This window comes from Caretta caretta, chromosome 10 (genome assembly GCF_965140235.1).
Source record: "Caretta caretta isolate rCarCar2 chromosome 10, rCarCar1.hap1, whole genome shotgun sequence".
Lineage (NCBI taxonomy): Eukaryota > Metazoa > Chordata > Testudines > Cheloniidae > Caretta > Caretta caretta.
This window is the reverse complement of record NC_134215.1, coordinates 80,083,679-80,106,240: the sequence shown is the minus strand read 5'-3', so window position 1 is coordinate 80,106,240 and position 22,562 is coordinate 80,083,679. Positions and strand designations below refer to the sequence as shown.

The window sequence follows — 22,562 nt, the reverse complement described above, 5'->3', positions numbered from 1 at the left end:
TGGCCCGGGGCAAGACGCATTCTTGAGGAATAATGGTTTCAGTTGCGAAGTTTCTGCTTCACTCACCGGACATACAGTAAAGCAGTGAAATTCTTAAGAAATATACTCATTTGGAAGGAGCCAGGGACAAAGCTGTCTTGTGTTCGGACTGACATATGTTTTAGCTTTTGTTATTTTATACAGAGAAATTTTCTGTCACCAAACCAACTGCATAATATCTAAATAATTCAAGAGCTTTCTGAATACAAGACTGTGGCCCAGCTCCTATCATGGAGCACAAGCATCCAGGACACATGGTTTTCAAATCTTGGCCTTTAGCAGGACACCCAAACTCAAATTGGTACCTAGGCATTTAAACAGGGATTTACATCCTTTAGCACGTTTCTGCAGTCAAATACAGAATATGGACAATCCCATCAGATCCATTAGGCCTGTAAACTGAGCACCCAATAGTGTCATATTATGATGAGCGCCACCTTGCTACAAACATGTCCCATAATCATAGGGTGAAAGAGCTGTATTGAAATGCTACTGCTGAATAGGAAGATTTAGAATACTTCTGATTTCCATCACCCCTGGGGGTGGCTTTGCATGTGATCACACAGGCAGTTACCTGGCCACTGTTGCCTATAATCAAAATGGCTGCTCATGCATTCACGGGAACTATGTACAAATGAGGTGCACGCAGAAAGGTATGAAAAAATGTGGCCCCAATAATTTCTTAACTATGCAGGTGAGTGATTGTATAATATTTTGTGTGTTCGAATGCCTTCCTGCTTTCCTTTATTTACTGACTGATTTGTTCTCATCAGAAAGGTCCCTGAAGGAGGAAGAAAGAGAGTTTACTATTTTTAAGTGTTTAATTCTTGGATAATGAGAGGAGTAGAGGGTGGGAGACTAGGCGCATATCCTTGCTTCTTACCTTCCCAGTTCTCTTTTCATCTGTTCAGTCTTTATAATTTTCTTCAGTTTAGAGAAGAACAATGTCAAAATTCACACAGTGATGGGGCTGAGAAGCTTATGTCCCAAATCCCTCCCAAAATGGACACAAATTTAATAATTTGTATGACTTTGCAGTCTTTATTAACATTTGATGAAAACGATTCTTGGCTCAGAGCCCAGAATGCACAACACACCTGTCAGAAATGAAGAGACCTTTATATCTCTTATTTTCCATTTGGCGTCTAAATTAATTATCTAGATTTGCTTGTTCCACAAAGAAACCTAAATATTGGATTCAAATTCAGTGCTCCTAAAACTATTTGGAGGCAATCCCCAAATGGCAAACTACTAGCCATCTCGCTGAATGGACTGCACTGTAATCCCAGAAAGGATTAGCCAACTTTACAAGCAATTTAATGTCACTTGCCCCCTTTTCTGGCTGAAAGCAGGTGAAAAGTCAGCTTGTTTGTAGCGACAGACCATGAGAAGCGGCCTCACAAAATACTCTATGATAGACAGGGCAAGACTGTGCTGACCTGGTAAAATGATGTTAGAATATCATAGAGTGCTTGTGCCATACCTCTTTGACTGGGCAAGCAGTTACCTCAGGAACCATTGTCTGTGGCTAAACTGCATTTCAGCCAAAATCCACTTAGTTTGTCAGCTCAGCTGCTATTTTCCTAAGGCTCGGGAGAATCATGTACCAGGCAGAGTTACTGTCTTCAGGCCACAGGAGCGCCACTTCAGATCTTGGCAGTGGCAACATGTAGGATTCTCATAAGACAAGAACATCGACCGAGGCAGAGGATGCTGCTAACTGAATAGCAGACACGGAAACAACAACAACTTTTAGTTCATATAAAACGCCCTTCTGCCAGGACAGGTCTGTTCCATACAGTAGTTTTCCTAGTACTTTGTCCAGTCCAGTTTTACTTAACACAATTGCGGGGTTTCCAACACTTCCTGAGGGGACTTTTCCATAGTCTAAGCTTCAGGAAAAAATGCACTGATGTAATTTTATTCTCTTAAGTCCGAGTTCGAGGATTTAAAGTCATGCATAGGCTTGTGCTGGCCCTCAGCACAGCAGTGAATTTCACCCTAACGGACATCTGTCAGAAAGAAGAAACACATGAGGTTTGCATTTAAAGATAGCAGCAGACTTATAACATAGGTGGCACTTCACTGTGTCTCATCTCAAAAAGATGGATACATTTAAATAAAACAGGGAAAAAGGTGGTTAGAAGAAACCAGTGGACGTTTCCTCATCCTCTGGCTACAGAGGCCGTACAGCAATACGCCTGTGCACAGAAACAATGCAGTGTCGGGCTTTTGGCTACGCTGCTCCAGAATAATAAAGACGGTGTTGACAGGTGATAGACCTTAGTCTTCCTTAGTGAAAGATGAATGAGGAAAAAAAGTGATGTCAGCGCCACGCTGTGTCTCCTTCAGAGAAAGCTCTGCTCAAGGAGCCAGGGCAGCCACACAAAAGGCCAATGTGCAACAGGGAGTCTTTTGCTGAAACGCACAATCACCCTTTATAGTGATGTGTTCTGAGAATTCTTCTCGAACATTTATGACAATTTATTATTAAAAAAAATACAGGGCCTACAGTTAAGCTTTTTGCCAACTATCAAAATGAGAAATGACTTGAATGGCACTTCCACAAGTTTGAGCCACGGCACCGACACGTACTCACATTTCCTGTATTACCTGATAGAATTTCAGATTTTGATCTTCGGAAAAAAGTAGCTTTTGAAGTGATTAAGGGCCAGATTCTCTGTTGGCTTTGTGCAGCTATCTACCCTGGTGCAAAAGGGCAAATAAATTGCCATCAGATCAGAATGGCAGGGGTTTACATTTGCTTTGCACTGCAGCAAATGACGGCAAGTTCCAGAGCAACAGGGAATCTGGCCCTCAGAATTGTTCTTCGTTAGCTTTCTTATTCTCCCACGGAGATGATCTGCACTTTCGAGCTCTTTCCTGTCGAGCTGGCAGGGATAGAAAGGAGAGACAGGGTCATATTTAGTGGGGTAAGGCAGCACTTCCATCTCATGGAATTATGAAACCACATTAGAGACACCTGCCAAACACCCACCCCAATTTTTCTCTTTCTTTGAACAACCTTTTACCATTTATATAAAGTCCCCACTGCTTATTTTTCTTGACACTGATGAACTATGTTTTGCAGAAAGGTTAAAGGATGACCTCCTTATACATCTATATTACAAAGTGCAGTAGGTAGCTTAAAATAAACTTTCCCATAATCCTTATAAATTTGTCTAATTTCAGAAAATTGTTGTGTGGGTCAGAGCAGTGAGCTCACTCTTTATAACAGTAATTGTCAAACCACATGGGTATCTTCCCTTTGTCCTCATCCCTCCCTTCCCCTTCCCCACTCTGGCGTCTGACCATTTTTATTGTGTCTTTATCCAGTTTAATAATGATGATTTTACACACCGGGGAAGCACCAGGCATGCTTAGGGTGAACAGACGTCCTGGTTTTAAAGGGACAGTCCTGTATTTAAGCCCTCCTGCAGGTGTCCCGACTTTTTCTTAAAAACAGGCAAATTGTCCCGTATTTTCTGTCTTCCCCACATCAGTACTGGTGAGTACTACTGCTGGCCGGATTCCTGCTCGCCAGTCCACCAGTGGACAACGATGGGGGTGGGTGTGCAAGGCTGGTGGTGGGGCCAAGCTGCAGCATGCGGGGCCGGCCACTCCCCCTGCTGGTGGCTCAGTGCAGCCCCCACTGCGTGCCAACGCTCGGCCAGCAAGGCCCCATCCCGTTTCTGGACGTTCTGGCTGCATGCGGTGATCTGTGCTAACCGGTGAGTGTGGGCAGGTCCCAGGCCGCAGTCGGCTATGTGTCACCCCTGCTACCCACCCACCTGCCCTTTACGTGCTCCCCCTCTCGCTGTCCTCTCCCTGCTTTGCCCTTCTCCAGCCCCCTAGCTCCTCCATATCGCCCTAGGTAGGGCGCATCCCACTCCCAACGCTGTGCGGAGAACCAGCCCCTGGTTGCTGTGCTCAGCTCACCCACAGCCTGGCCAGCAGGCTCCTTCTTTCCCCCACTGCCCCCCTGGCTGGGCTGGCACCCCAGGAAAGCCCAAGACCCTCCAGCCTGAGGCGCTGGCCAGGAGGAGCCGAGCTCTGCATGGGCCAAAGCCCCGCACAGCGCTGGCAGGGGGCAGCCTCTCCACCCCTCAGCTGGAGTGGAGGGGAGCGATTTCCAGCCTGTTCATGCCCCGACCCTGCAGCCTCCACAGCAGCCCCCCCCAATCAGGGGCTTAGCACCCTCTTCACCAGCCCCCCGCGCCCTGGGTCCTGCCCCCAGGGAGCGTGGGGCTGCTCCGTCCCCTAGGCACCCTCCCCTGCTGAGCCACCTCTCAGGCTGGGTTCACTGAAGCCCCTGCTGTCAGGTTCCCTGGGCCCTGGTGCACAATGCATCCTTAGGGCTTAACCCCTTCCTGCCTGCGCTGTAGCTGTGGGACAGGAGGCCGCTGGGCTGTCAGTGGCCAGCAGCAGCCTGGAAGCGTTAGCTGCCTTTTCGACACTGTGCAGGCAGGAAGGGACAAACTGCTTCCAGCCACGAGGGAGTGGGGAGGGGAGGGAAGAGATGAGCTCTGCAAAGACACGGGCCAGGTCATCCCTTTCCCTTCCCTCCTCCCCTGCGGCTGGCAGCAGCTGCTGTCCTTTCCCTCCCACACAGTGCCGAAAGGCTGCTGCCGGCCACATTCTGGTGCAAACCCTGGCAGAAATCTGGGGAGGGGCGCATGTGACCCTGCGTGCCCCCCCCGACGTGTTGCCTCAGAAAGATGCAGCGCCAGGACCAGGAGACGTGGGTCCATCCTAGGGGCTTAGCCAGGCCTGGAGAGCGTTGGACAGGGAGGGTTGGGTCAGTTGGTCACCCCCTGCCCCCTCCGTGTGAGAGAGGTGTATGGGAGTATGTGTCTGTCACCTCTCCCGGTGTGAACCCTAAAGCCTTAAAGATAAGAAGGTAAAGAAAAAGAATCGAACTACGCAGTATTTCTTTTAACAGGGGCTCAGTCAACTTGATGTTAATTTGAATGTTTGTATTGCATAGTTCTGATTGATTGCCGTTGAACTCACTTGAACACAAGTAATTTTACCAGGTGTCCCGTGTTCAGCATAGGGAAATATAGTCACCCTAGTGTGACGAAGTGGGAATTTTCCCTTGTTATGCTGTATGTGACTTTTACTGTTTTGCATGAATGCTGTGTGTGCCTCAGTTTCCCTGAGTATTGCACCAATGTCTAGATGGTGGGAATAAGGGTATGTGATTTTTGCGGGGGTTGCTCCAGCTGCCTGGACAGATGCTATGGCCGCCCCTTTGTAACCTGAGACTCAGGAGGGGGATGCGACCAGGTGACTCTTGGCCCGGAACACAAGACAAAGGCCAGAAGAGGAGCAACGGGCAGGGCAGGGGCCAGAAGGCTAGAAGCGAGTCAGTCTCAGCTAGCTTGGGGTGCAGGGGGAGGACCAGAGCCCTGGCTCTGGGCTCCCTTCCCCCCAAGATGGTCTTGGCTGAAAGTCATTGATTTCTGTGCTTACAAGTTCTGTTCTACGCTGTGTTCCTGTCGACTAATAAGCCTTCCGTTTTATCATCTGGCTGAGAGTCACGTCTGACTGCAGAGTTGGGGTGCAGGGCCTTCTGGCTTCCCCAGGAGCCCTGCCTGGACAGACTTGCTGCGGGAAGCACACGGTGTGGAAGGGGATGCTGAATGCTCCGAGGTCAGATCCAGGAAAACATGATCCTCATTTTGAAATGAGTTCCTCTTCAGGTGACTCCTGTGACTCTATTAGTGACATTGTTTTTGTTCTGTTTTCTCTCCAAACATTCACGGATTTCAAAATGATAAAAAATAGTGGAAGGATGGGCTTGTGGTTAAAGCACTGGACTGGGACTCAGGAGATCTGGCTTCAATTGCTAGCTCTGCCAGACTCGCTGTGTAACCTTGGGCAAGTCTCTTCATCTCTCTGGACCTCAATTCCCCATCTGCGAAGAGAGAGTAAAAAACCTTCCTTTGTTCATCTTGTTTATTTGGACTCCAAGCTCCTTGGGGCAGGGACTGGCTCTTAATTTATGATATTACAGTGCCTCGCGCAATGCAGTCCCGATCTCGGTTGGGGCCCACAGGTGCCATCACAATGCACAAAACAATAATTAAAGATAGCAACTTTTTTCTTAGAGGGTCTCCTGTTTTTGTTTTTTATAGCGGGTGGAAGAGCCAGACCTGAAGCTGTCCTTCAGCAAGTCCTACCACATAAATAATACTGCTGAAAGTATAACTGAGGCGCTGTTGTGCTAGCAGCCTGCAGTGCCAATAAACTAAAGTAACACTAATGAAATCACTTAACCAAGGGGAGCTTTCCCCGTCTCATTTCACCTAAAGAATGGAGTTCAACTCAACTCCCAAAAGCAGCAGTCCTGCTACACTATTGAAGTAAACTTCGGCTGATTCAGTTTCACAGAACAACACTCACTGAGGGTTCTCTTTAAAAAATAAATAAATAAATCTCCAGCTCTCAATGTGAGGAAAATACATGTAATGTACTGATATAATGACAAGAAAAACAGAGAAAAAGATTTATGGAGTAAATTCATTAAGCTTTCAACTTGCATTCCATTGTCCTGGAGTCCAACTCAAATTGCTGTATGAAAGCTCTTTCTCATGGATCTAGATGAAATTTAAGATTACTTTTAATTACAAAGGGTGTGGGAGAATGTTTTCATGGGAGACAAATACCTCTACACCTTTTACCAATGTGGACTGAAGAGGTTCACAACAAACAGGAATAAACTGATTTATTAGCACTGGGACATCGTTGTGTCAGGCTGCCGCAGAGTCTGAGAGTTAATCTCTTTACTTTTTACAGCCACATATATATCTGAGTGCCTTTGCCTGTCCTCCATCCTGTAAGTTTTAACTGGAAATTAAAATGGCATAAGTTTTATGGGAGAAAAGTTTATTCCCACTGTGGTTTTCATATGGATTAGTGGGTTACAGAAAGATATGAAACATGTTTTTTTTTCACATAAAAATTCAGTTTTACTTTCAGTAACTTTTAAAATAGATCATTGCGCAGTTTAACCAGAAAAACAGTTAATCACAGGAGCCCTATTTATAGGACGAATTTTCAAAGTGGCCTCAACCTTGCTTGTATTTTGGTATGAGTATATTTGTGGGAATTATCAGTCTACACACATTATAGGTGGGGCTGGTAATATTACCTATTATTTAGAATGCCTGACCCCCGTAAGACTCTGTTTTCAATGGCTTATAGCTTTGTCAAATTTTAACTGTTTGGGCTGAACTCTTCCATGTCACATGTCTGCTTCCAGCTGAAGAATGTGTGTGAGTAAGTGTAAAATTTCAGCCAAAATGGTTCAGCCATTTCTGAGAATGAAGATAGGGAAAAAGACATTGTTTCGCCCAAGTTAACACATTCTGGTGACCTTTTCTTTGAAAAGCTCTAGTTCCCCTAATGCTTAGAAAAGGGAACTGAAATCTGGCAAGGTGTGGCCTTTGTGTCAGTGATGTGCCTTTGGCCATTCCTGTGCAAATTCACCCAAATTTGGCCAAGTTATAAACCTTTGAAAAATTGCACAGGCTCAGCAGAGACGTCTTAGGTTTTCGAGGCTAAATTCCTCCCAGATTCCGTCCACATGGGGCATGCTCCAGCCTGGAGCTGACGCAGGACTTTCCCTGCAATTGCAGCTCTAGGCTCTGCTGAGTCAGTCCTGGCACCAAAACTGAGGCAAGGAGCTCTCAAGGTCTCCCATACTGGGCCCAGGTAGCGTGGAAGAGAGGAAGCTGCCCGATTCAAATGCAGAGGGGACAAAAGTTGGAACTGTGTGTGTGTGGTGGGAGGGAGTAGATGGGACAAAGAACCTGGGACTGGAGGGGGAAGAAGAAAACTGAGATGGGAAGGGATGGGTGAAGCCTGGCACTGGGGTCCAGGGAGGAACTGCAGCTGTATGGGCAAGGAGATGGACTCGTAGCCACAGAGGGAAAGGAAGGGGAGGCGACTGGGAGCCAGTAGTTGTGTGCTCTGAAGACAGAATGAAGAATTTCTTCACAGGCTTTCTATGGTGCACCTCCCTCTAGCATCTGACTGCCTCACATACATGAATGAATTTATTTTCACAGCACCCCTATAAGGTCAGGGGGTGGTATTACCCACATTTTACAGATTAGGAACTAAGGCACAGAGAGATTGAGGACAAAAGTAGCCTGAAGGGAAACACTTAGGACCTGATTTTTCTGAACATTTAGCATTATATAGACTTCAGTTGCAGCTGTGAGCACTCAGGATTTCTGTAAATCAGACCCTAGGGTCTCACACATCAGGCACCCAGAAAATGAGACCTACCCAATGAGTGACCACCTGTGAAAAGTCTGGTTTAAGTGACTTGCCCAACATCACATAGGAGAACTGTGTGGTGAAAGGAGGGACGGAATCTAGTTCACTTTGGCGGCATTCAATTGCCTTAATCATGAGACCATCTTTTCTCTTCTTGCAAAAAACTCACCTCATTCACTACACATCTTTCCACTTCTGTGTGCTTCCAACTTTTGAGTGTTTGACTTTGCAACCTTAATAACATTCTCTTAATGTTGTACTTGCACGTGTAATAAAAGATAAAGATTGCACAAGCAAAATGTGTGTGCACAAATGAAGCCCTGAGCTTTTGCTTGTGCAAATTCTGTCATCCATGCACACAACTGATTAACATGAAAATAAATGAAATGTGCAGTGATGCAGACATAAAATAATTGCATGAAGAAGTGTCAAAAGTGTCAGATTCTCTCCCCTGAACCAGTCTCTTTGCACCACTGCAGCAGTGCAAAAGGGCCAGAATCTGGTCATATGACCTATATAAGCTCTCAGATGGAATAATTTGGCATGCCTAGATCTTCAGACACACCCCTTTCTTCTTGGCCACAGAATAGGGAGAGCAGAAGGGATGGGATGAGGAGGCGGCATGGCTAGAAAGTCATTGCATGCCATTCTGCCAGTTCTCAAATGGCAGGCAGCCCCTCGGGGACCACAGTCAGCATTCAGGGATTGCAGCAGCTCTAGGAATCGTAATGAAGGAGTTTGATTTCCACCACTGGAGGCTTGGTTCAAATTTGCTTTCAGGGAGGTAAAAAAAAGACCTCAAGGGGAACGCTAGCTTACCAGTTGGCATCCTTTTGAGTTCTACAGTGGGAACTAAAGTGCCAAAAGGCCAACATTCACCCCTCACAAGGCCTGTGTGCCAACACAAGGGCTTAACTTGTGCCTAGCTCTTGGGCTGGCCCTCTGCATGGGATGCCTTTCACCCGATCCGAGCAGCATGGGAAGTGTGAACACATGCACACACACCGTGGGTCAATCCCAAATTTGGATACATAAATCTCCATGCATCTTATAACATCAGCTATCACTGGGGTATGCTACAGACACTGCCTTGTACTCAGCAGTGCAGATCAGTCCGCAATTTGCTGTTTTAACATCTGCCCTGCCTTCTGCTTTCAATTTTTACAAGAAAAAACAACCAGACCGAGAACTGTGAAATTACTCAAAGATGCTCTAACATGTCTGTTCCTTTATAACGGTGAGGCATATAGCATACATATAGGTTTGTAGTTTGCAGGCAGGAGCAACATGGGATTTTGCAATCAATATCTGCATTGAAGGATTTTGTATGAAGACTTCCCCTAAAAAATGATTTACCAGAGCAATAAAAGACCAAGTGTGTCACTCTGACTGCATTTCAGTGCATCTAACAGAAAGAAGTTTATGGGAAGCTAAGACTTCAGTACTTTTGAAACGTTTTGCAAGGTCTAATCATCCTGTTGCATTGTATTTCCCAAAAGGTCCAACCAGACCACATGCATAATTGCAGGCATAGATTCTTTTCTCAAACACTATTCTATTTCTCTAACCCTAACTGTATTTCTCTAACCCTATAAAACCCTATTTTATATCCAATACATCCTATTAGGGGACTAGATCTTTAGAGGGGATACTTTCCGTGATCCAATATTGATGTCTTTCCCACCTCTAGCAAGTATGATCCTAAGGGAAGCAGAAATTTGCTCCTTTGAATTTAAGTGCAGGACCAACCCCGGTGTCTGTCCTTGAGTCCTTCACAGTCAAGGAAATTGAGAGTCACAGACTTGAAGAGAAAGAAATAAGAGGGCTGAATGTTGAGAAATGCTTTACACATGCCATCCCAGCAGATGCAATAAAATAAATACCAGGGCTAATACATCCTAGCACCCACATGCGCCCTCAGGTACTGCTCTCTTGAACTGAATTATTTCCTTGTGACTGAGATGATGATGTTATTTAATTAGTTTTCCAGGCAAGAGTTGGGTTTGCTTTGGTAATAACTGGAGTTTAGCTGATGTTTTTAGTGGGCAGCGTTCCCTGCCCAATTACGTTAGATCTGTTACTGGCATTTTTACTGTTGACTTTTCAAGTGTCGATAAATTCATTAAATGCCATGCCAACCTGCCTGGAGCTCACTCTAGCTTGCGAATGACACTTCCCCATTCTCTGGTATTTTGGGGACTGGATTTGGACGGGGAACAAGTGACCATTAAAATCTAAGTGCCTAGATGTATTTTTAGCTTTAAAAATTGCTATTCCATGTCACGCTTCACTTCCAGGAGCTCTTGCAGGGTAATCCTTGTACTTACATCAGAATCACCAGAATAGTACAGGAAAGGCTGCTGAGGGGATGAGCAAAAGAGACAGCCCCAGCCGTGCAGTGCCAGACAGGTCAGCGCTGCACGACTGCCTGAAGAGATGCACCGAGCACAAAGGAAAGAGTAAGCAGGTGTTTCACCACAGACTTACAAGGGACCCTACCCGCTCTGGTACCACAAGCCCCCGCCCTCCCCCAGCAGCAAAGAGCAGCTAGATTTGAAGCTAGTAAACATGGCAAAGTTAACAAGGAACAACATGGACAGCTTCACTGCAGTTTCAGCCCCGAAGGACTGGAAGGAGCATGGCTAAGAACTGCCATGCTGATGCTGAAACATTATAGGAATCCATTCTGCCACCCTTACTCACTTTCAATAGCCCCTTACAATCAGCTAGATTGTGACTCCTTCATACAGGGCCCTACGGGGGCTGAAGCTTCCTTTCACACCCACCCACACGTACACCCTGTGCAGCAATCCAAAACCTACCAGGGTTAGGAGTTCAGGGAGTGGGTGTGAGCATGCTTGGTGTGGCTGCTATTTCCCTGCCGTCAGCAAGTGGGAGGGGAAGAGGCAGGGAGAAGGCGGGGCCATGGCGAGGAAGCATGCTACCTCCTGTAATAGGCTGATACAGCATTACTCCCCCTGCCCCACTCTTTCCCTGACTCATTTCCTGATCATCTTCTCCAGAAGAACAGTCACTCAGAGACATGTCTCCAAGTCACAGTTCCTTCCTAGAATTGCTTCTGGGACAACATAGCTATGTAATCTGTAATTGAGCAAACTCTCAATCTCATACTCTCAATGGTTCCATTAGTACTATGGTGGAATAGGGTGCTGCTCAGCATGAGAAAGGGTGGCAGAATTGGGCCCTATACACAGACGTTGTTGACCTTTCCACTTATAACATTAAAAAATGTCAATTAATAAAACAACTTTTTAAAAATACATAAATAAATAAAATCATAGAAGTGGCAGTATTTTATGCAACTAAAACAATACGTTGGGTAAGGCTAGGGCAGAACATTTCTTTTATCCACTAGTGTACAGTCAATATTGCAGAAGAAAACTTGGCCTTAGAGAAGGCCAGACTCTCACTAGGTTAACTGCAGGGGCCAAGTTGGGGAATGAAGCTCTCAAAGAAATTTCCTAGGGGATTCCTTTGTTGCATAGCAGAGGGTATCTACAAATAGTTACAACATCTATTGTCAAAGTACATGGGATGCCACACTGATACACAGTCAGAAGGGATCATTATGATCATCTACTCCGACTTCCTGGATACAAAAGCCATAGAATTTCACTGAGTGGTTCCTCCATCAAGCCCATAAACTTCTACTTGAGCAATAGTGTACAGTTTAGAAAGACACCGATCTTGATTTAAAGTTTTCAAGTGACAGAGAATCCATCATATCCTTGTTCCATTGGTTAACTGCCCTCACTGCTCAAAAAACACAAAAAAGTGCCTTATTTCTAGTCTGCATTTGTGTAGCTTCAGCTTCTAGCAACTGTACCTTGTTCTGCCTTTATCTGCTAAATTAAAGAGCTCTCTACTATTAGAAATCTCTTCCCCATGCAGGTTCCTAGACCATGGTTGAGTCTCCTCTTTACCTTCTCTTGGATATACTAAATACACTAAGCTTCCCTAGCCTCTCACTGAGAGGCAGGTTTTGTAGACCTTGAATCATTCTTGTAGTTCTTTTCTGAACCTCTTTCAGCTGGTCAACAACCTTTCCAAAATGTGAACACCAGAAATAGAACCAGTATTCCAGTCTCATTAATGCCATATGGGGCATGGATCAGCATTCATGTCACACTTCCCATCAGTACCTGGCCCAGCCCAGGGAAGAGAATGATCCAACCAGTGGACCAAATTCGGTGATGAATCCTGGTCATGTGCTACCTGAGGCACATTGCACATACACTAAGAAGAATGCCATATGCAGTGGAAATATCATCTCCCTACTTTTACTCAATATTCCTTTGCTCATACATCCAAGCGTTGCCCTTGCTTTCATGACCACCTCATTACACTGGGATCTCAAGTTCAGTTGCTCAAACTGATGACTCAAACTGATGAAAAAAATTTCGGCAACACTTTTGTTTGTTCCGCATCAGAATAAAAATGAATTTTGAAACCTCAACATTTTTTGCAAACAGAATCATATTCCACTCCATCCTAACCACGATCTAAGTCCTCTTCTGAGTCATTGCTTACCAAAGCACAGCTCCCCATCTGTAAGTGTGACCTGCTTTCAGCTGTATTAAAATATATTGTTCAAGTGAGCCCACCTTACCATGCGATCCAGATTGCTCAGTGGAACTGGCTTGCCCCCATCATTATTCACTACTCCACTGATTTTTGTGTCATCTGCAAACTTTACCCACAATGATTTTATATTTTCCTCCAGATCATTGATAAAGATATTGAATAGCCCTGAGCCATGATCCAATACTTGTGGGACCCTAGAAACCTCCTACTGGATGATGATTCCCCATTTACAATTGCTTTTGAGATCTATGAATGAGCCAGTTTTCAATTCATTTACCATGTGCTACATTGATTTTGTATGGTACTAAATTTTTAATCAGAATGTTGTGCAGTATTGTCAAATGCCTTGCAGAAGTCGAATTATATTATGTCAGCAGTTACCTTTATCAAGCAAATTTATAATCTAATTAAAAGCAACAACAAGTTTCTTTGACAAGAACTATTTTCCACGAAACCATGTTGATAAGAATTAATTATGTTGCTATCCTTTAATTTTTTACTGACTGCATCCTGTATCAGCCTGTCCATGATTTTCTCCAGGATCAATGTCACGACAACTGGCCTATAATTACCTAGGTCATCCTATTTACCATTTTTAAATATTGGCACATTAGCTTTTTTCCTGTCTTCTGGAATTTTCCCACTATTCCCAACTTAACTAAATATTGACATCAATGCTCAGAATTGTTGGGTGCAAGTTGTCTGGTCAAGCAGTTTTTAAAGTATTTACCTTTAGCAGATGGTGTTTAACAACATCCTAAATTACTGTTGGAATAGAAAATATTTTATTATCACCATAAGCTGTGAGTGAGTCATCCGCTTCTTTCCAAATGCACAACAGAAATTTTTTCTTGAACACTTCAGCCTTTTCTGTATCATTATTGACAACTGTATCATCCCTACCTAGTAACAGAGATATATTTTCTAGAATATTGTTATATATATATATATATATATTTTAAATCCTACTTATTGCCCTTAACTCTACTGGTAATAGATTTTTTTCACTGATATCCTTAGCTTCCCTTATCAACTGACTGTATTTCATAACTGCTAATTTTGCTCATCATTGTCTTCAAGTTTCGTCTTTCTCCATTTGTTTTATGTACAGATGCAATTATTTTATTGCTGCTTTCACTTCCCTTCCTAACCAGGAAGATTTTTTAACCTTCTTTCATTGTGGCTTTTTGGGCATCAGGAAAGTTTTCTTAAACAACTCCCAATTCTTACATTTTTTGTTTAAATTTTTCCTGAATCAATTTTCCTCATAATTGTTTTCAGCTTTGGGAAATTTGCCATTTTAAATCACCAAGTATGTAAGTTATACATTTTATGACTCCCAATTGCCTTCACTAGTGTGAGCTGCCTTGACAGAAGGGAGGTCAAATAGATTTAGTTGCAATGCCACTTCGTAGGGTCTTGTTTCATATTCTTGGCTCCACTGTTTGCTAGAGAACTGGGCTGTCACACAGAAACAGGCAATGTCACCATCATGTATATATTTCTTTTGGATCTTCCTCAATTTAAAGTAGGAAACTAGGACCATTGATTGGTCTGAAAAATAGAAGTGAAACACTAAATTATTATGAATTTGATTTTATATTATTATAGCATCTACCTCAGTGGCCCATTCTGGTGGGCGCTATACAAACATACCGCAAGATACAATCCATGACCTAGAGCTTGCAATCTAAAACTCAGACAGGATGGAAGAAAGGAAATACTATTGTTCCAGTTTTACCAATGGAGAATTGAGGCACAGAGAGATTAGATGATTTACCGACAATCACACAGGCAATGCAGGAATTGAACTCAGCCCTCCCATGTCCCATCCAATGTCTAAGCTACAAGACCATCCTTCCTCCGTAGCAATCAGCATAAGCAAGGCAGGACACTTTTTAGTCAAGACAACATTAACGCATAGTGGCTAAATATCCATAACACAGTCAGTTGGCCTGTAGAATTTAACTAAACTCTTTTATGAGATGATTAAATAACTCAATTGTTAACTCGAAACTGAAAAACTTTTATAAAAATAGCAATCATGATATGTAAACCCAATGCAGGGACTGACATTCTTATTTGCTGGAATAAACACATTCCAATTCAAATGGTGGTTCATTGACTGATTTTAAAATGGAGCTAGTTTAAAATGGGGTGACGTTTTTGGCATCCTACAATCAGTAGTTCACGTAATGTGCCATACCAGAAGATTTCAGTGTTCCTGCCTCCAAACTTCCAGCCTCCAAACTTCCAGCCAAAATAGTCGTTTATTGGTGATGGTTTAACATTGCAGCCCTGGGAGAAATCAGGCATTTCCCATGATATATGGGTAATAATTTTCCAATTGGCAAGTTTTTAGGAAAATTGCGAAATATTTTGCCTAAAACAGAAGGAGCTTCATCCGACTTCTTGCAGGAATGTGCAGAGGGAAAAAACCGACAGAAGGCTACACTACAGTTTCCAGTGGATTTGTGTCAAACCCAGATTTTTGTGTTTGAAAGATCTAGCATGCAATACCAAGCATGTCACTGTAGTATGATTACTGATAGGACCTGTAACAGCCTGAGACAGCATCGCTCCAGCCTCCTGTGCTAGCTGTCGAGGCACACCACCCCGTTCTCTGACAACAGCAGGGAGAGGAGAAACAGATAAGCTTGGAATTTAGCACAATGGGGGACACAGAGCAGCAGTCCTCCAAAGGTCACCTTGATCCTCCATATGAGCAGGCAATGCTGGGCATACTGCTGCCCTGCAAAGAACTGCCAGGAGAGAGCGCAGAGGTAGCTTAAAGCACCGCTCTGCTCTGTCCTGTTCCTGTTGTCTCTCTGGTCCCTTGTAGCCTGGGGCTGCTCTGACTTAAATCAGCTGCAGATGATCCCAGGGGAGTGAACAAGCACTTGAGGAGGGGCATGGCACATGTCGTATACCTGTTCTCTAGTCACATCCCCCTTTTTTCCTGCTAAGTCAGCAATCCTGGGGTGAGTTATGTAAGAACCCCTAGCTCCCTTTTCTGTCACCAGAGAATCACCGTGGCATGAACCTCCCTGGGGGAATTAAGAGAGCATTAGACACGGATAATGCCACTGGTGAGACGCAGAGCAGCCAAATCTGGCCTCTCAAATAGACACCTGGATTCCAGAGGGGAAATTGAAATTTGAACTCCTGCCTTGGGGGCCTTTCCCACTCCCAATCCCTCATTCAGAGACAGGCTACAACTGCAATCTGTACTTGAAGGAGCACAGCAGGAAATGCTCCGTCTCAGTGTCTGTGGGGGTGCACACCACCCAGGAGAGGGCACAAGGGGGTGGGGTCATGGCTTCACCCCTCTCCCACAGCCCGGGGAGCAGGCTGGCCATTCTGGGAGGGGAGGGGAGCAGATTACACCATGCAAAGGGGTAGCATGGCATATACACTCCTCCTGTGTGCCAGGGAGGTGCTGTGCTCTGGAGACAATCCCTCATGGAGCTCCCCCTAGTGGTGCAGCATCACACTATCTCCCATGAAGGTAAGAAATAAACAACCTTGCAGTGCAAAGGCTACAGGGTGTAATGGACTGAGCACAGGCCAGGGACCCAGGATGTATTTTTCCCCTAATCCTGGCTCTGCCACTGAATCATAGCTAGGCCCAAAGTTACAAAGGTGTCGTTCGTCATTGGCGTCCCAAGCTAAGACATCTGGAAGCTGATTTGCAGAAGTGCCAAGGACCCACAATCTTCACTGACTTTGGCTGGCGTCACAGATGTCTCAGCACCTGCCTGGCAGCAGCTTTAATTTGCCTTGGGGCCATGGGTAACCACCCCCACTGGAGAACGATCTTCCAGGACAAACACGTTAGACACGCACAGCTGACATCACTTTTTTGGATGCTTTTCAGTGCAAAGTCTGCGGCCGCCACTTAAAACGCATATATTGTATGACGATGTGGTTCATGCTTATGGAAATATGCCCTACACATTGTCCCAAGTCAATGGAATGCATTGCATTTCGTTTTGGCGAGTTCTGCTGCTTTTAGTGCAAGTTTTCGAAGGAAGGTACAAAACACATCAGTGCATCATTGGCTTCAGAGTTGGTCAAATGTCCATTCTCGCTCTCCCCAAATATCTGCCTCCCTTCAGAAATTCGGGTAATAAATGTCATCTGTTCCCAATTACACTGCACGACTCAAATCATCGTGCTTCACAGCTGGCAGTGCACTCTGTTTCTGTGGCTCGAGGCAGAAATGTAGCTCTATGTATCTCCAAATATTTGCCTGAAAACACTCTTTGGATCGGCTTTTCTGACATTTGCTTGACTGGCTTTCAAGAAACACCCGCCCTGCCCTAGCTATCACGCTACGCAGAGAAACTCATGCAGGCTAACATTTCAGACCCACTTCAGATTACCAACTCTCCAGGGACCTAGTCTCTTCTCCCTGAGCACAGATTCTGATCTTAGCTACACACATGTAAATCTGCAATACTGCTAGGTCCTCTTGGATTTACATCAGTATAAATGAAATCAGAATCTGGCCCAATGCATTAATGTACTTCCATTAACTTCAGTGGGAGTGCACATTTCCACACATCCCCCCAACCCACCTTATACACACACAGACACGCACGCATGTGCAGACTCCTACGATTGTTCTCACTTATAGTACTATCTAAGGCAATGCAATGACCCTTCCATTTGGTGAGCACTTAGTATTCCCCCTAGATACCTGCAAGGAAGCCAATGGAAGACACTCCAATGATAATCAATATTGAATTATATCACTCAGTAAGAGAAGATGTTTACTACTCTTTTCCTCTGCTACTTTACTGAAATATTTATCTTCAGATTAGCTTCCTTTTCCCTTAATTAAGTGCAATCTCTCTATTTTATATACTTATGTAAAATCATAAAGCAGGGTGCAATATTGTTTGGTATGCACAGCCTTGGTTTGCTTCAGAAAGTTTTTGGGGGGAGGCAGAAAGGACTGTCAGGTTCTTATCTTGAAAGCTGATACTTTCTCCTGAACATAACATATCATTGCACAGTCATCCTATAAGCATGTACTCCACAACACACTATTCAACTGGCTGCCTGCCAGCCTAATATTAATTCAGACTCCTTATTAACTTCAGTGTTGCACAAACCTCGGTGTAGGAGCTAATGAGAAATCAGGATCTGGCGCCAGAGTTGGAATGCAATCAAACCTTGAAGCTCCTTTCCGACCCATTATAAAAATTACAGTGTGGAAAGTGAGTTTAATGTTGTGGAGTGCTTAATTGTAATATCAGTAAATGCTTTGATCTGGGTGACTCCTGACATCACAGAATGAGGAAACTCCCTTAATGATTTGTAAAAACCGCACAAACGGTTGGGGAGGAAATTTGCTTTATTTATATATATAAAGTTATTAACTCTTCCAGAGAAGGGTTTGGGGTTTTGTTTTAAGTGGATCAGCATCACTCAGCTTAATAAAAAACACTGGAATCATTTTCAGAACAAATGGATGTACAGCAGGCCAGACGGCGTTTGTTGGCCATTTAAAAAATAATAATTAAAGGCTAGATCATGCCTTTGGCACAGCCCTGAGCAAGGGGTGGTGCATGAATAGATAGATAGAAAAGCTGGAGAGAAAAGTGGATAGAAAGCTGGCTAGATTGTTGGGCTCAACAGGTAGTGATCAACAGCTCGATGTCTAGTTGGCAGCCAGTATCAAGCTGAGTGCCCCCGGGGTCGGTCCTGGGGCCGGTTTTGTTCAAGATCTTTATTAATGATCTGGATGATGGGATTAATTGCACCCTCAGCAAGTTCGCAGATGACAGTAAGCTGGGTGGAGAGGTATTTATGCTGGAGGGTAGGGATAGGGTCCAGAGTGATCTAGACAAATTGGAGGATTGGGCCAAAAGAAATCTGAGAAGGTTCAACAAGGACAAGTGCAGAGTCCTGCACTTAGGAAGGAAGAATCCCATGCACCGCTACAGGCTGGGGACCGACTGCTTAAGCAACAGTTCTGTAGAAAAGGACCTGGGGATTACAGTGGATGAGAAGCTGGTTATATGAGTTAACAGTGTGCCCTTGTTGCCAGGAAGGCCAACGGCACATTGGGCTGTATTAGTAGGAGCATTGCCAGCAGATGGAGAGAAGTGATTACTCCCTTCTATTCAGCACTGGTAAGGCCACATCTGGACTATTGCATCCAGTTTTGGTCCCCACCCCCACAGAAGGGATGTGAACAAATTGGAGAGAGTCCAGAGGAGGGCAACAAAAATTATTAGGGGGCTGAGGCACATGACTTATGAGGAGAGGCTGAGGAAACTGGGGTTATTTAGTCTGCAGAAGAGAAGAGTGAGGGGGGATTTGATAGCAGCCTTCAACCACCTGAAAGGGGGTACCAAAGGGGATGGAGCTCGGCTGTTCTCAGTGGTGGCAGATGACAGAACAAGGAGCAATGGTCTCAAGTTGCAGTGCGGGAGGTCTAGGTTGGATTTTAGGAAACACTATTTCACGAGGAGGGTGGTGAAGCACTGGAATGGGTTCCCTAGGGAGGTGGTGGAATCTCCATCCTTGGAGGTTTTTAAGACTCGGCTTGAGAAAGCCCTGGCTGGGATGATTTAGTTGGGGTTGGTCCTGCTTTGACCGGGGGTTGGACGAGATGACCTCCTGAGGTCTCTTTCAACCCTGATATTCTATGATTCTATGAACTGCATGGCCCCAGAAGGAGCTATGCTCCAAAGACACCTCTCTGAGGCATGATTCCTTCAGAGCTCATTTTCTCACTACTCGCATGAGAAGTATGTGTTAGCCCATTATCATATGCAGCATAGCCCACCATTCAATCCACCTAGCCCCCTGGTTGGTACAAACAGGAATGAAGCCATGGTGCATCTACTCCCTGCTCTTGCTCAGGAGGGAAGGAGCAGCTGAACAGAGGTCCTGCTGTGCTGAGGACCAGTATCCCAGATCCAGGTAGCAACAGGAAGATAGAATCTTTAGTCCCATGCACAGCCCTGTCTCTCAGCCTACATATCAAGTACCAGCCCTGTCTCCCAGATGGCGACCTAAGTATTTCTATTGACACAGGGTAATGTCATGTACTCTCTCATTAACCCCTCCTTACGCAGCACTAAAGACTCACACAGTCTTAACAAAAATTTTCAACCGCTTTGCTGGACCTCCTGAATATCAAACTTAACATCAGAGATGCAATTTCCTGCACCTTGGGCTGCAGAGTCCTGCCACAACTGATCTGGCACAGTATTGTCCACAGTGATGTACAAAACAGCCCTGCCCAGAACCAAACTCATGGTGTGGTGGGAGTCAGATCTGGGGGGTTAGAAAGTGACTCTCCCATCCAGATGAGAAAGAAAAAGGTGGGCCTAATTTATTCAACACAGGCTACTCCATGAGTCAGTGAAAGAGCTGGGATTAGGACTCAGGGACCCCTTATCCCAGCACAGGGCTCAGTCCACTATGCCGGCTGCCTCTAAATAAGCAACCCAACCTGTTATCCTGATAACAAAAACTGCAACTGCTTTTGGAGAATGTAAACCTTTGGCTTGGTCCTACCAGGCAACGTGCATCCTTCCCCCACTTCTGCAGGAAGTCTCCTGAGAAGTTAATGAATGGAATCTAGATTAACTCTTCTGTCTCCAGGCTGTGAAATCTCCATTTAGACAGGGTCCCAAGAGCAGTATCAGGCAGAGAACTCCTGAATGGAGGGCAGAAGAGCCTAGAAGCAAAATGGCAGCCTCAAGGCCTACAGTGGATCCCAGAGACCTCTGGTTTATAAGGACTAGTGATCCCATTCCCATTCCACTGGGGTACACACACTTCCCCGCACTAGGGCAAAACCTCACAGAGCTTCTTTCCCTCATAACTTCTCCCCACAGAACAATCTTAATAGCTAATGAATTAGTCCTAAAGGGAAAAAAATGCCTCAAACTTTTGCTCCAGGCTTAAGCCAAACCAGTTTAAGCTCTGAAAATGTCTAGTTAAATCTGTGTTTATTTTTGGCTGGAGAAGCTGGTTCTGTTGGGGCATCGAACCCACCCAGAATCAGGAAATGGTACAAGAGAATCTCAAATGAAAATTAGTCCCACAGAGATTTCCTGCCCATTTCTAGACCCCAAAGCTTGGGACAAGTTCCAATAAAGTTGCAGGAGGGCAGCCAGAATTTTGGATACATTCTCAGAACTGAATGCCTATCAGTATGAGTAAACACAGAACCAATTCACTAGTGTTCCTGGAGGTGGCACCTGGGCAGGCCTGAGTCACCTCCTGTTAAATTCAATCTGTTGAACTGCAAAGATGGACCTATAAAATTGGAAGCCAGGCTAGACATTTGACCCACAGACTCAGCCACTCCAGGCAATGGGAAACAACAGCTCAGCACTGCTCTAAAACCCAATTCTTACTATAAACACCATCCATCAAGAATGTCTGGTTATGCTTGGGTATGAGGTCACTGCATGCCCTTAACACTGTGTTCCTATTTGGTGTAGTGGCCTTGCAAAGGCAGTGTGGTCTAGCAGATAGGGCAGGGGACAGGGAGCCAGGAGAGCTGGGTTCCATTCCTAGACCAGCCACTGACCTATTGTATGACTTTGGGCAAGGCACTTCACTTCTCTCTGTTTGTGTTCCCACCCTTTGTCTATTTAGACTGTATGCTCTTGGGGTAAGCACTGTCTCTTACCATGTACCGCACCTAGCACGACAGGGCCCCAACCAAGAATGGGGCCCCTAAGACACTAGCAGAGCACAAACAACAGCAAGATGAAAGTTCCCCTTGCAAAGCATGTCAAGTGCAGGGAATTCACCTTTTTCCCACTGACATGGGAAAGCCAATCCTAAATCTCAATATGTCCTACAAACAATTCAACCTCCATCCCCGACCAAGTCACCACCCTGGACTGCTGAGTGTCGATGTTTTGCTTCTAACTTCTCCTTTTTCCCTCCATCCCCTTGTGACTTCCCTTTTGGTAAATATTTCAACTTTGGAGGAGTCTAGCCAAGGTAGATTTAAAAAGAGAGAGAGAGAAAAAAAATATCATTCATTTACCTTAAGTTCCTGAGGGAAGAGGCACGGAGAAAGAACAGCAAGGTAAAAAGTTAAAAATGGCAGAACCACAGCAGTGTTCTTTGAAGAGCATCCAAATTCGTTTCTTCCAATTTTGAGGCCCTTGCAACTAGTGCCAGAGCTTTAAAAAAAAATTCCTAATTAGCTTCCAAAAAGTGAATTTTTTAGCACTGAGCCAAACTACTCAATGTTAGTTTGGTTATTTGGCAAAAAACAACACTAATACTTGTAACTGAACCACTGCCATCTGCATCGAAAAGATTCCCGTCAGCCTATTTCCCAGTCCAAGAATTACAGGAGATACCCCCGACTATTAAAAAAAAAAAAAGTGTATTTGTTCTTTCAAATATCTAGCATGTAACAAAGCTTTGTGGGAAACCTGTAACCCACGTCCTGATGGGATATCTTGTAAACGGACAGGAGATGAGGTAACAAAAAAGCAATATATCAACTGGATAAACATTTCAGAGGGCAAGTATCAATTTCATTTCCTATCGTAAATGCCCAGCCCGGGACAGTATTCAGAAAGGCAGTCCAGGGATGATACATCTTTCATTTGTCCTGTACAAGATAAAGGAGA

At 44.8% G+C, this 22,562-nt stretch overlaps 1 long non-coding RNA gene across 1 annotated transcript in view; it reads right to left on the bottom strand.

Annotated features, from left to right (window-relative positions):
- Nucleotides 1-1,144: 1,144 nt before the first annotated feature.
- LOC142073507 (uncharacterized) overlaps nt 1,145-22,562 on the bottom strand; it is a 65,621-nt gene continuing 44,203 nt past the window's right edge. Inside the window, exons 2-3 of the long non-coding RNA XR_012670396.1 lie at nt 2,653-2,930; nt 1,145-2,051 (exon numbers count right to left, since the gene is read on the bottom strand). This is a non-coding gene — a long non-coding RNA (uncharacterized LOC142073507). The remainder of the gene's footprint in view (nt 2,052-2,652; nt 2,931-22,562) is intronic.